The sequence below is a fragment of the Elephantulus edwardii genome, unplaced genomic scaffold (genome assembly GCF_000299155.1).
Source record: "Elephantulus edwardii isolate Elephantulus edwardi_28Jun2011 unplaced genomic scaffold, EleEdw1.0 scaffold00189, whole genome shotgun sequence".
Classification (NCBI taxonomy): Eukaryota; Metazoa; Chordata; class Mammalia; order Macroscelidea; family Macroscelididae; genus Elephantulus; species Elephantulus edwardii.
The window spans coordinates 2,324,608-2,338,033 of NW_006399939.1; the positions used below are offsets into that span (position 1 = coordinate 2,324,608).

At 41.4% G+C, this 13,426-nt stretch overlaps 1 pseudogene; it reads right to left on the bottom strand.

Moving 5' to 3' along the window:
• LOC102868590 overlaps positions 1–13,426 on the bottom strand; it is a 29,514-nt pseudogene that overhangs the window by 14,805 nt on the left and 1,283 nt on the right.

A 13,426-nucleotide genomic window follows, 5' to 3' on the forward strand; every position in this document is an offset into this window, starting at 1 on the left:
AGAAGCTTGGTGGCACACATCTGCTCACTAGTGAAAAGGTATACTGTTCGGACCCATCATCTGCTCTGCTGGAGAAAGATGACATACTTTGCTTCATAAAGTTTTACAGCCTTCAAAACCTTATGGGCAGTGAGCTCTGGTGGCCTAGTGGCAAGAAGCTGTTCTGCAATCCTGAAGGTGCACAGTTTGAATCCACCAGATGCTCTGTTGGAGAAGGAGGGGAAGCTCCTCCTGTGCCAGTTGGATCTGATTTAACAGTACACAACAAGGGAAATAAAATAAAATAAAACAAAACAAAATAAAATAAAAACAACAACCACCTTGTGAACAGTTCTGCTTTGTCCCACAGGATCACTACAAATTGGAATTGACTCGAGGACAATGGGTTTAGTGGGTATGTGGATTTTTAACCGTGCCTCCTGTTTTAGACAGGTGACATGCACATACTTCTCATACTTTGCCTTTGTTTCCACCTAACTGGATGTCTTGAAACTACTTCCATATCCATAGAGCAATCCCGTTATTTTATGAAGCTGTGAGGTACTACACCTCCATGCATTTTGCTGGTTCTCTCCAGATGGGCATTTAGTTTGTATTAGTTTTCTATAGCTGCAACAACAACTGAACCCATACTTAGCAGCTTACAACAATATACTTTATGACCTTACAGTTCTGTAGACCAGAGGTTCAACTGTCACCACGCACCAAAGTCAAGATATTGGCAGGTTATTGGTATCTGGCATCTTTAGGGAAGTCTTTAGGAACTGTCAACATTCCTCAGTTTGGAGCCCCTTCATTTTCAGGGTCGGCAAGAATGGGTTGAGTTCTTACATCATGTCACTTAACTCTGAACTCCATCACATTTTCTGCTTCCTGTACCCATTTTTGAGGTCCTTGATGATTATATTGGAGATAATCTATCTTAAGATCTTCTGACTAGTAAACTACACTGCATCTGTCATTTTAATTCTCCTTTGGCAAGTAATGTAACATATTACAGGTTCTAGGATTGGATGATAAGGGAGCTCTGGGGGCCTCGTGGCAAGATGTGCTGCCAACTCAAAGGCATGTGGTTCAAATTCACCAGCAGCTCTGCAGGAGAAACATAGGAAATCTCTTGCATCATTTAAACCTGTGGTAGGGCCAGGTAAGAATCAATTCCAACTTGGAGACATGTAACAACAAGAAATTTGGAAGGAAACATCTTTGGGGCTCTTACTTTGCCTACCAGAGTCTAAGTGGTGCAAATGATTAACACATTTGACTGCTAACCCCAAAGATTGGAGGTTAGAGTCTACCCAAAGGGTCCTTTAAAGAAAGGTCTGGTCATCTACTTCCCAAACAATGTGCCTTAGAAGCTGCTATGGTGCATTGCTCTCTTAACACATAGGTCACTATGAGTCAAGGACAGCTGGCCGATTGGTTATTCTGCCCACCATAGATTGCTTCCTGCTTTTTGCAATTACAAACAGAGCTTCTGAACATCCACGTATAAAAGTAATTTTTTTCCAGTTTAGAAAAATTTAATGTATAGTTTTGTCCTTTAATTTCAAGACTGTTCTCCCCAGCAACTTTCTACTTATTTTCTTTTTTTAAATTATTATTAATTTTAATGAAAATTTACAGACTTTGGATTTCCATTCATTCATTGTTGCACTTTTCTCCATGCCCACCCCTCCCCCTCAGTTCACTCTTCTCTTTGAAAAGTAAAAGAAAAATTCTTTCATTGTTATATAATCCCTTCCCCCAAGTCCACTGCACTATGCAGCCTTCGTTCTGGACTCCTGTCATGACAATAACACCTAATAATACTTTTATCTGGAAGTGTCTATGTAAGATAAATTCTTAGAAATGGACCACTTAGGCAAAAACGTATAGAATTTAAAGTTTGACATGTTGTTGTGAACCACTGAGTCAGACCTTCACATAGCTGACCATCCAGTGGGTTTTCAGAAGCAGTTAATCGTCCAGGAAGAGATTGCCCATCCCTCTCCTTGGAGCAAATGGTGGATTTGAAGCAGGTGCCTTTGGGTTGAGAGTGTAACTCCTTACCACTAATCCACCAGAGCTTCATTATTAAATTTCACCCCAAGGAGATGGTATCAGTTTATATACCTACAACGAATATATTTGCCTGCCTGCCTTCCTTCCTTCCTTCCTTGCAATTTACAGCCTCTGAAAACCTGTTGGAAGTTCACCTTTGTGTGGGTTCTGACTTTACAGCACATAACAACAGCATGATCACGAACACATAAACACTTCAAGGAATGCATGCATAAATATTTAAGACATCTGTCTTAGAAGAGGTACAGCCGGAGTGCAACAACAGCAACAAGTAAGTGGGTGTAAAGTCTCCTTGTTTTAATAATGTTGAACATTTGTCTTGTGTTATTTTGGCCATTTTTATATGTTCTTTGAAGAAATAGATATGCTAAGTAGATCAACTTTTTCCACTTGAAAAATCAGATTACGTGTCTTTTTTATTGTGGTTGACTTATAAGAGTTCTGGTGTTTTCCTTCTGTATGATGGTTACGGTCCCTTCTGAGAGACATGTTTTAGATATACTTTCCCCCATTCTGTGAGTTAGCTTTTAAATGTTTACGAAGTCCAGTTTATGTATTCCCCCCCCCTTGGTCATCTGTGGGGGTTTTTGTGTCACATCTAAGATATGTCTTAAAGTCTGGAAAGAGGCAATCCTCATTGCCTTTTCTTTTTCTCCCCAGATTTGTTTTCTAGCTCTTCTTGCATGTTTATTTTTCCAAGGAGAGCTTTAGGATTAGCCCACCTTCTTTCAAAGACAATCCTTTTAGTGTGTTTTTAAAATTGAAATTACTGTAACTATGTATTTTATAAGAGCTTCCCTTTTTATAATAGTTCGTGCTCCTACTAAAAAAAATAGAGTGTCCTTTATATTTGTTTAGATTATAAAGACCCTCACTTGCATTTCACTTTCATTTTAAAGCATTCTTAGAGGGCTAGCATATTTCTTTTCCTAAATTTGCTTTCCATTATTACTTATTTTCTGTGTGAAATTCTCCCCTCCCCATTTTCTAAATAGTTGCAAATTACATTTTAGAAAGTGACTAATATCTATATATCAATCATAAAGCCAGTCATTTTATTGAGGACTGGTGGCCTACTGGGTAAGGAGTTGCACTGCCAAGCCAAAGGCAAGCTGTTTGAATCCACCAGCTGCTTCGAGGTAGAAAGATGGACAATCTCTTCTTGTGTGATTTGCTGCCTCTGAAAACCTTCTGAAGGATCAGGTATGAGTCAGTTTTGACTCGATACCATGTAAACAACAAAAACAACAGCAACAACAATAGTGCATTGTTTTACTCTTGGCAGAGTTATCTTGAGTTTTCCAGATTTATAGCATTCAAAATGCACAATAATTTTGCATTCTCCTTTTCCTGTTTTCAAACTTCTTGTTTCTTATAGTCAGGTGGTTGTGTAGCCAGCCCTTGCAGAACAATGTTAAATAATGATGGTGTTAGTGGAAATCCTTATTTTCCTCCTGACGCCACGGGAAATGCTTCCAGCGTTTACAGACTTAGCAGAGAAGTAGCTTCCCGCGTCTCTTTCTGAGGCTTTCTTTTATTCAGCTCTCTTTGTCAGGATTCATACAGCTCTATGCTGGCTTCATAAAAAGAATTTGGACATTTTCCTGCTTTCACTATGCTCTGGAACAATTTAAATAGCAGGTAGAATTCACCCAGGAAACCATCTGGACCTGACACTTTTCTAAGTAGAACTCTTTGAAAATAGTCCCCATTTCTTCTAAGGTAGTTGAAATGTTATGCTTTGGTTTTGAGGCCTTCTAAACTCTTCTGGAATTAGCTACTGTTTCCCCCGCCTTGTTTTCCTAGAAAAATCATCCATTCTACCCAGGCTTTGACACATTTTTGTCCAGGTTGGCTGAGGTCAATGCTTATGTTACTTGTAATTAGCTTGGTGTCTGGGTTTGTTTGCTTTGGTTACAGCAAGAAAGTATAGTACAGAATGTATGTAAAGGCTACTGTTGTGTGTTGTTAAGTGGGAAAATGCCTCATAGTTGACCTTCAGGAGGAGATTGCTTATTTTTCTCCTTAGGAGCTTGTTGTTGTTGTTAGGTGCCATCAAGTAGAATGTGACCCATAGCAACCCTGTGGATGACAGATATGTCCTATCCTGTGCCATCCTTACACTTCTGACACATTAGAGTCAATTGCAGCAGTCACCATGTCAACCCACCTGTTCAGGGTCTTCCTTTCCTTTACTAACCCTCTACCTTTCTGAGCATCATGTCCCTCTCCAAGGAATACCTCCTCCTAGCAACTTGCCTGAAGTATGTGAGGGGAAGCCTCATCATCCTGGCCTCCAGAGAGCACTCTGGCTGCACCCTCTCCAAGGCATATTTATTTATTCTTTTGACCGTCCATTGGATGTTCAGCGCTCTTCTCCAACACCACAGCTCAAAGACATCAATTCTTCTGTCATCCTTATTCATTGTCCAGCTCTCGGATTCATAGCAAGTGATTGGAAAGACTATGGCCTGAATTAGATACACCTTAGTCCTCAAATTGACATCATTACTCCTCAAGAATTTGGAGAGGTCCCTAACTGCAGACATTCTCAGTATAGTAAGTCTCCTTATTTGCTACTGCTGGTACCAAGGGTGTTAATCGTGGGTCCAAACAAGATGAAGTTGTTGACAGTTTCAATCTCTTCTACATCTATCATGATGTTGCCTATAGGTCCAGTGGTAAGAATCTTTGTTTTCTTGACATTGAGAAGCAGTCCATATTGAAAGCTATTCTTTGATCTTCTGCAACAAGTGCTTCAAGTCCTCCTCATTTCCAGCAAGCAAGGTTGTGTCATCTGCTTAGTGCAGGTTATTGCTGCATAGCACAGCTGCTTCTTTGCAGCAGCTGATGGATTTGAACCACTTGGTATTGGGTTGGTAGCACATCTTCTTATCCTCTAAGCCACCAGAGCTCCTTTAGGAGTAGGAAGTCAAGGAACCACCATATAGCTTTCTTCTGAAGGTTTCAAGGGAGAATCTGTTGTTTCATGCCTCTCTCTGAGAATCTGGTGACAGCTGGTCACCAGTAATATTCTTGGCATGTGACCACAGAATGCCAAGCTCTGTCTTCACATGGATTTCTTTTCTCTATCTGTGTCTCTTCTTCTTTCTTTCTTTTTTTTTTTAAGGACACCACTCATCCTGGATTAAGATCTATCTCTCCTACAGCATGAGCTCATGTGAACCTAACTGATAGCATCTTCAAAGACCTCATTCCCAAACAAGGTCTCAGGTAGGCAGTGCATGTGGGAATTTCAACAGATATTTCTGAAGAACACAATCCAGTCCATGACAGTGTCTATAGTTACTTCCAAACTCTTCATCTCTTTTTTTGTGCACCAGTCGGAGGCCAAAGATTCCTGTCACTCAACCCCCAAATGCCCTGCTTGGTCTTACCTGAGGCCAGGCATAGCAGACTCTTTTTCTGTACATGTGACTGGGATTGATTGAACACCTATGTGCTGGACATTGTGTGTGATTCTTCATTTTTGTTTCCTCACTGAATCTTCCCACAATCTTATAAAGTAGGTAGTATTGCATTAACCCTGACTTACCAAGAGGAAGCAGAGACTCAGGAGATGAAATAACTTGTTCCAGGTCAAAGATTTAGCAGTGAAACTGGAATTCGAGTCCCTTCCTGTGTCTTTCATGCCCCTTCTAACTATGTGGCCTTATAGCCTACTCTCACCTCTCTCTCATCTAGCCCAGGGTTAATAACACAGAGACATCCACTGTTGGTGAATATCTAACATGGACCTGTGTTTTCTAGATTTTCAGGTAGCTTGTAGTGAAGTTCACTCCCATCCATCTGTTAGGTATTGCCTAAGGGTTTACTTCGTACCAGACACATTGTTGTGGGTTGTTGACTTGGTTCCAATTCACAGCAATCGGAGATACAATAGAATAAAATGTTGCTGAGTCTGGGACCATCTTCCAACAATGGATGATCCATTGATGTGGCCTCTGTTCTTCATATGCCTTCCAAGCGACAAGACTCATCTCTATCAGATAATATTCACTTGTGATCTGTAGGCTTTTAAATGATGAGTTGAGGAAATGGGTCACTAGTCTGTCCTCTTTAGCCTGGCTTAGTCTGGAAACTGTACTGTCCACCATGGGTGACCTTACTGGTATTCAAAATACTAGTGGCCCTACAACCAGGAGTAGATAAAATAGATGAATGGGATCTTCTAAGAATCAAATCCCTATGCACATCCAAAAACTTCTCCAACAGGGTAAAAAAGGGAAGCCACCGACTGCGAAAAACTATTTGGTAATGACATATCAAATAAGGTACTTATATCCAGAATTTATAAAATACTTGAGCACAATAACAAGATAAAGGTAAATAATGCAATAGAAAAATGGGCACAGGATATGAACAGACACTTCACCAAAGAAGACATTCAGATGGCTAACGAGCACATGAAGAGAGAGATGCAAATCAAAACAACTATGAGATATCATCTCACCCCAGACAGAAGAGCAAAATTTAACAGAACAGCAAGCAACAAATGCTGGTGAGGTTGTGGAGAAACTGGAACCCTTATTCACTGTTGGTGGGAGTGTAAAATGGTGCAACCACTGTGGAAGCGGTATGGCGCTTTCTCAAAAAGTTGCAAATAGAGATACCATTTGACCCAGCAATTCAACTACTGGGAATATACCCCAAAGAGACCATAACTGACATCTAAGCAGATATATGCACACCCATGTTTATTGCGACTTTGCTCACAATAGCTAGGAGCTGGAAACAACCTAAATGTCCAGCAACAAATGAATGGATGGAGAAGCTGTGGTATATTCACACAATGGAATACTATGCTGCATTGAAAAACAAGGAACTCATGCAATATTATTCAAAATGGGTGACCCTGGAGGACATTATGCTGAGTGAAGTATTTCAGTCACAAAAGGACAAATACTGCATGGTGCCACTGTTGTAAAATAGGACTGAAATCGGGGTTGGGGGGAGACTGAAAAAGATGGGTTCAAGAATATATACTGCATTGAAACAGATGAGGGAGAAAACTGTTTAAAAGGGATATGTGATTAGGTAGTTTTGTCATGAAAAGAGTCTAGAGAGAAGGCTACATGGTGGAGTGGACCTGGGGGAGGGTTTGTAAAACAATAAAAGAATTTTTCTTTTATTTTTCCAAGAGGGAAGGGTACTAGGGGGGAGGGTTGGGAGGAGAGAAAAGTGCAACAATGAATGAATGAAAATCCTAAGTCTCTGTAAATTTTTACTGAAATGAATAATAAATTTAAAGGAAAAAAACCCAATAAAAACAAAAAACTAAAAAAACCCCAAAATACTAGTGGTCTGACTTCCAACACCAGAGCAACTCAAAAGCCATCTCAGTACAGCAAACTGACAGACGGGTGATGGAGACAGTTTTAGGAGGTGGGAAAATGACTGTGAAGTAGAGAGACTGTGTTTCCACTCTCAGACAGAACATTTAGACTCCAGAGCTGTGCCACCAGATATGGAGGATCCTTATTTAAAGAAGCAAACAAAACCCATCTAATCCCCGTGCTCAGAGGTGCAGTTGTAGAGGGAGTCCAGCATCTCCCAGAGCTGGTTTGAATAACAAAGATCTGGCCCTTGGTGGGCACATGACCAGGACAAAGCATTCTATTCCTCTGAAGTTCCTGCATGTACACAGTGTGGCTAAGAGCAGACAATTCTTTCACATCCCAGCATACCTTGCAGCCAGGATGCATCTTCCAGTCAATGTTGATAGTTGATAGTGTTATTCTTCTGTGTTATTGTTACACAGAGCTGTGGTGGCTTATTGACAGTCTGGAACCTGAGGGCATAGAATCATGATCACTTGGTTTTTACAAGGATGAAATGAGGTGCTGTCAGTGAAAACAAAAAACTAAACCCAACCCTCAGCTGTTGGGTCGGTTCTGATTCCTAATGACCCTCCATCAGCTTTCCACACCTGTGAATCTCTGGGAGAGGAGAACTCACCTATTTCCTCCTTGGAGGGGCTGCTGAGAGAGCTCAGTTCAGATTCAGGGCCGTCCATTGCAAGAAGCACTGGACAGGATCCTCGTCTGGATTTGCCATTACCTTACTGGGTAAGTAGAGGCAAGTTACCTCCATGGCCTCATCTCCAACTTTCCTTCTCAATTGGCAAATATTTACTGAGCACATTTTCTGTGCCAGGTAGAGTGGCCATAAGGGACATGGGGATGGAAAAAGCAGATGGGAGAGCCTGGCTTAGCAGGGAGAGAGAAACAAAGGCTTACCTGTGGGACAGGCAGGGACATGGGAGATGGGTAGAGACAGGGAACACGCACTGACCTCTAACTATTTTCAGTTTATTTTTTCTATGACAAGGAGGAAAGATAGACAATGTCTTTGGGAAGCTCTATGATATGTTGTTGTTACTATTGTGTTCCATAGAGACAGAACTGACCCATAGCTGACTCTCCGGAGGGTTTTCAGAAGCAGTTAATGACACAGGAGGAGATTGCCCATAAAGGAGATTAATGAATTAGCTCTGGGTTCAGTCTTGGGCCAGCTCTGCCACTTTCTAGCTGTGTCACCTTGGACCAATTACTTAACTTATCTGTATAGTGGGGAGGCCAATAATCCCTATTTCCTAAACCCCTATTTCTTATCTCCCAAGAGACAGGGATGGCAAATTTTGTTTCACACAGTTTGGAAAAAGACACTATGTTGGGAAAGGAGGAGAGTCAGAGAAAGAGAGTAAGATTCTCAAGGAGTTGGACTGACACAGTGACCGCAGCAATGTACTTGAGCACGGCAGAGACCATGAGGACAGGGCAGGATAGTGCAAGGTTCAGGTCTGTTGTTCACAGGGTTTCTGTGCATCTTGGTAGACTGGACAGCATCTAACAACCAAGGGTTACTGTGAAGACCGAGAGAGACGGTGTGTAAAGCTCTCATCGGAGTGCCGGGCGCATAATTAGCAAAGTAACGAGACTTTTTGTCCCAGATGGTATAGTGCGTAGTGTCTCAGTCTGTTAACGGAAAGGCCAGCAGCTCATGTGCACCAGCTGCTCCACAGGAAAGATGGTCAGTCTCTTTTCATTGAGGTTTACAGCCTTGGAAAGCCACTAGAGGGTGATTATGAGGTGGAATGGTCTCAACAATAGTTGTTGTTGTTAAGTGCCATCGAGTTGTAGGCGACTCATAGTGACCCTATGAATGAAAGACCTGAACATTTGTATAATTTTCATCCTTTCTCCAGGTTCATAGAGTTTCCATAGGCAAGCTATTTCAGAAGTGGATGCCACTCCTGCTTCCAAGCTTGTTTAATTCGGGGAGCTCTACCAAACACTGTCCACCATGGGTAACCATTAGCGCATTTGACACATCAGTGTCACAGTGTTCAGCTTTGCAGCAACCATGAGTTACCTCTGCACAGCAAGTGGACAGACCAAGGCTATATGACCTAGAAGAATGTTTGAACAGAACCAATAAAAAACAGGCGTGAGGGCCACGGATTAGAGTCAGCCACATTTGGCGTGGCAGCATCACTTTCTGTCCACTAGACCAACTGACCTCTCTCCATGCTGTTGTTGTTGTTAAGTGCCATTGAGTCATAAGTGAATTTTTCTGGTTTCTTCTTTCTCTTTTCCTGTCCTTCATGCCTTCCCTTTCTCCTCTAGCTTGCTCCTCTTCCATTCCCACCTTGCCACTTCCTCTTTTGCCTCTGTTTACCTACTGTACTCGAGCAGACTGTTATTGTTATGTGCTGATGAGCTGGGACTGACTGAGAGCTATCCCTCTGGTTGTTTTGCAGGGGCTGTAAATCACATGATAGAACAGTTCCCCTTTGGATCCTGTGAAGAAGCTGGTGGATTTGAACCATGTGCCTTTGGATTGACAGCACAATTCCTCGTCACAAGGCCATTAGCACCCTCAGAATGGGGAAGAATGTGGCACAGGATTGAAGGAAGACACATCAATAACCTACAGTGTGTAGATGACACAACCTTGCCTATTGAGGGTAAAGATGATCTAAAACCCTTTCTGCAAAAGATCAGAGATGTTGATACATCCTTCAATATGGATTGCATCTCAGCATCAATCCTTACCCCTGGACCAATAGGCAACTTCAAGATAGATGGGGAAAAGATTGAAGTTGCCAATGATTTAATTTTACATGGATCCACAATCAATACGCATGGTAACAGCAGTTAAGATCTTCTGTCAAGGACCTCTCCAAAGTGTTAGAGGACAATGATGTCAGTTTAAAGACCAACGTGCACCTGATCTAAGCTATAGTCTTTACTATTCCTTACTATATATCTGAGAGTTTGACAATGAATAAGCATTGATGCCTTTAAATTGTGGTGTTGGAGAAGAGTATGGAATAGTCCATAGTTGTCAAAAGAATAAACAAGTCTGTCCTAGGAATACCACCAGGGTGTTGTAGAGGGGAGGAAGGGGACTCTGCACCTCACATACTTTGACATGTGGTGAGGAAGGGGCAGCCCTTGGAAAAAGACGTCATGCTAAGAAAGGTAAAAGGGTCAGAGAAAGAGGAAAACCCTCAACAAGATGGAGTGGCACAGTGACTGTGGCAGTGGGCTTGAGCATATCAGAGCTGAAGGTGGCACAGGATAGGCCACGTTTCAGCTCTGTTGTTCACAGGGTTGCTTTGAGCTGTAGTCAACTGTATACCATAGCAACACCACTATCACTTGAGCAGCGTGAGTCAGTGGTGGTTCAGTGGTAGAATTCTCACCTTCCATGAGGGAGACCCAAGTTTGAATCCTGGTACTTGCCTCATGAACAGCCACCCCCACATCTGTCAACACAGGCTCCTGTTGCCCATGCACAGGTGTCAGTGTAGCTTCTGAATGAAGAGACCTGGCAATCTACTCCCGAAAAGCCAGCAAGTGTAAATCTTATGGATCATAATGGTTTGATTTGCAGCCATTTGATAGGGATGGTGCAGGACTGGACAGCACTTTGTTTGGTTGTCCATGGGCCATAGGGGAAGGGCAGGCACCATGGCAGCTAATAACAACAGTAACAACAACACTTGACCACCAAGCGTTTCCACTGTCTTCCTGTTTGGAGTTGACACGGAGCACTCAACTCTGTTGAATGAATTGAATTCCCTGTTGCTGAGCTTTGCAGTGGTTTCTGCTCTTGCAGGGAGTATCTGATTTTCAGATGCTTATGAACACCCAGAGGCCCAGGACTTCAAGAGGGTCTCCTCCAGGACATGAGGTGGATCCAGAAGCCTAGGGCTGGGCACTTTTTAAGGGCATAGGAAAAAGTTTGAGATCTCGGGGCGGGGTGGGGGTGGGGGGAAGTTACTGGTTCCAAGATAAGAAAAGTGCAGCAATCAAGAAAAGTTTCGTTAAACCCCTGGAAAATGCAGCGTTGCATTTATGCCCTCATTTGTTCAAGCTAGTGCTTCTTTACATTTGAAAACAATTCGTAGGCTGGATTTTTCTCCTCTTGCTAGAGTTCTGAAATGCATACAATAATTGCTGAGAAATGATGGCCCATTGTAAAGTAAATGAGTTGTTTGCCAGTTGTAAATAAAATGAGCCCTATCTGCCAAATTCAATAGCAAAATTATAAAAATCCTTTCAAAAATTTTACAATTAGAGTAGTTAATACGGAATAGTTTAACTTACTTTATATGCTCTAAGGCCTCTCTCTAGGGCCCAGGAAAATCTTCAAAGCGCTTTGTGTTATGTTTGGGAAGCCATTAGCCCTCTTTTTAATTTTCTGATATTTTCTCCCCTTGGATAACTGATTTTTCTACTCCTTTAATATTTACAGAGAATTTGCAATAACTTTTAGAAATGCTCACCCTGTAATAAAAAAAGGGCAAGACATTAAATTATAGATTACTTACATTTTACATGCTCACAACCAGTTAAAACAAATCTATACATTTATTTGAGGAGAAAAAAGACTAGAAAGCAATCTACTAAAATGTTAACAGATTCTCTTGATAAAGAGCAACATGCATAATTGTCTTTTTTTTTTATAGTTTTTGGACTTTCAATTTTTCCACAATGAAAATGCACTGCAATCAGAAAAACAATTTTTAGTAGTTTAAAAAAATTTTTTTCTTACTACAAAAGTAATTTATGCTCATTATAGAAAAATCACAAAATACTTATAAGCATAAGGAAGAAAAAGAAACATGCAAATTCCGCCCACCCAGAGACAACCACTAGGCCTTTCCACACCCTTTTTATGCATACATAAACATTTATATTTTTATCACAAAATGGGATCATTCTGTACATAGTACTCTTTTGAAACCTGCTTCTTTCCCTTGCAATGTATACTGAGAACATTTTTTTAATGTCAGCAGCATATTTCCACAAGATTATTTTAATGACAGCATACTGCCCAATTATGAAGACAAACCATCATTTGTCTGTCTTCAAAATATTAGTTCTTTATGTTTCTTCCAAATTTTCTGTGTAACAAATAGTGCTAAGATAAAAAGTACTGTAATAAAAGTGTTTAAGAAGTCTTCTGGGAGTAGGATGGGCAATCTCCTCCCATTACCTCTGAAAACCTGCTGGAGGGTCAGCTATGAGTTGGTTCCGGTTTGATGGTGTACAACAATAACAACAACAAGGCTTTGAGAGCCTTGAGGGTGCAGTGGCTAATGGTTGCTAACAGACAGGTTGGCAGTTCAGACCCACCTAGGGGCTCTGAAGAAGAAAGAGCCTGGCAATTTGCTTCTGTAAAGATTACATAGGAAGTCCTCTGGGGTGATTCTTCTCTGTCAAATAGAGTCACTATTAGAATTGATGACATACATTAATTGACAAGAATCCTTTATTTTCACAAGGAAATCATATAACAATGTCTAGTCAACATTTATTTTTTGAACACTTTGTAAAGCATTGAGGACCAAAGGTGTTAAAAGTTGAAGCCACTGCTTGGTGAGAGTTCCCGGTCCAGCAGGAAGATAGCGGTCCAGAAGGAAGTAGTGAGGTCTGTAAAAAGCCAGGAAAGTTTTTTACTGGGAAAGTGACATTGAACTGAGCTTTGAGTAGAAGTCTTGAAGCCTTGAAGTTTGGGTCGAAGTTTGCCAGGCAGAAGGGTGGGATGAACAGGGCTAACTTAATAGGAATAGAGCACAGGGTGGGAAGGGAGCATTTTTTCAAGTCAATCATGTCCTGACACATGGTGACCTTGCAGGAGAGAGTAGAACTGTTATCTTCCTGGAAGCAGACAGGTTTGTCTTTCTTTTGTAGAGCAGCTGTTGAGTTTAAACTGTCTGCGTTTTGGTTATTAGCTGAACACTTAACTGCTGGGTCACAAGGGATCTTGTGCTCTCACTACTGTGCCTGGTTTGTGTTGGTACAGAGATGAAGTTAGGTTCAGAGTG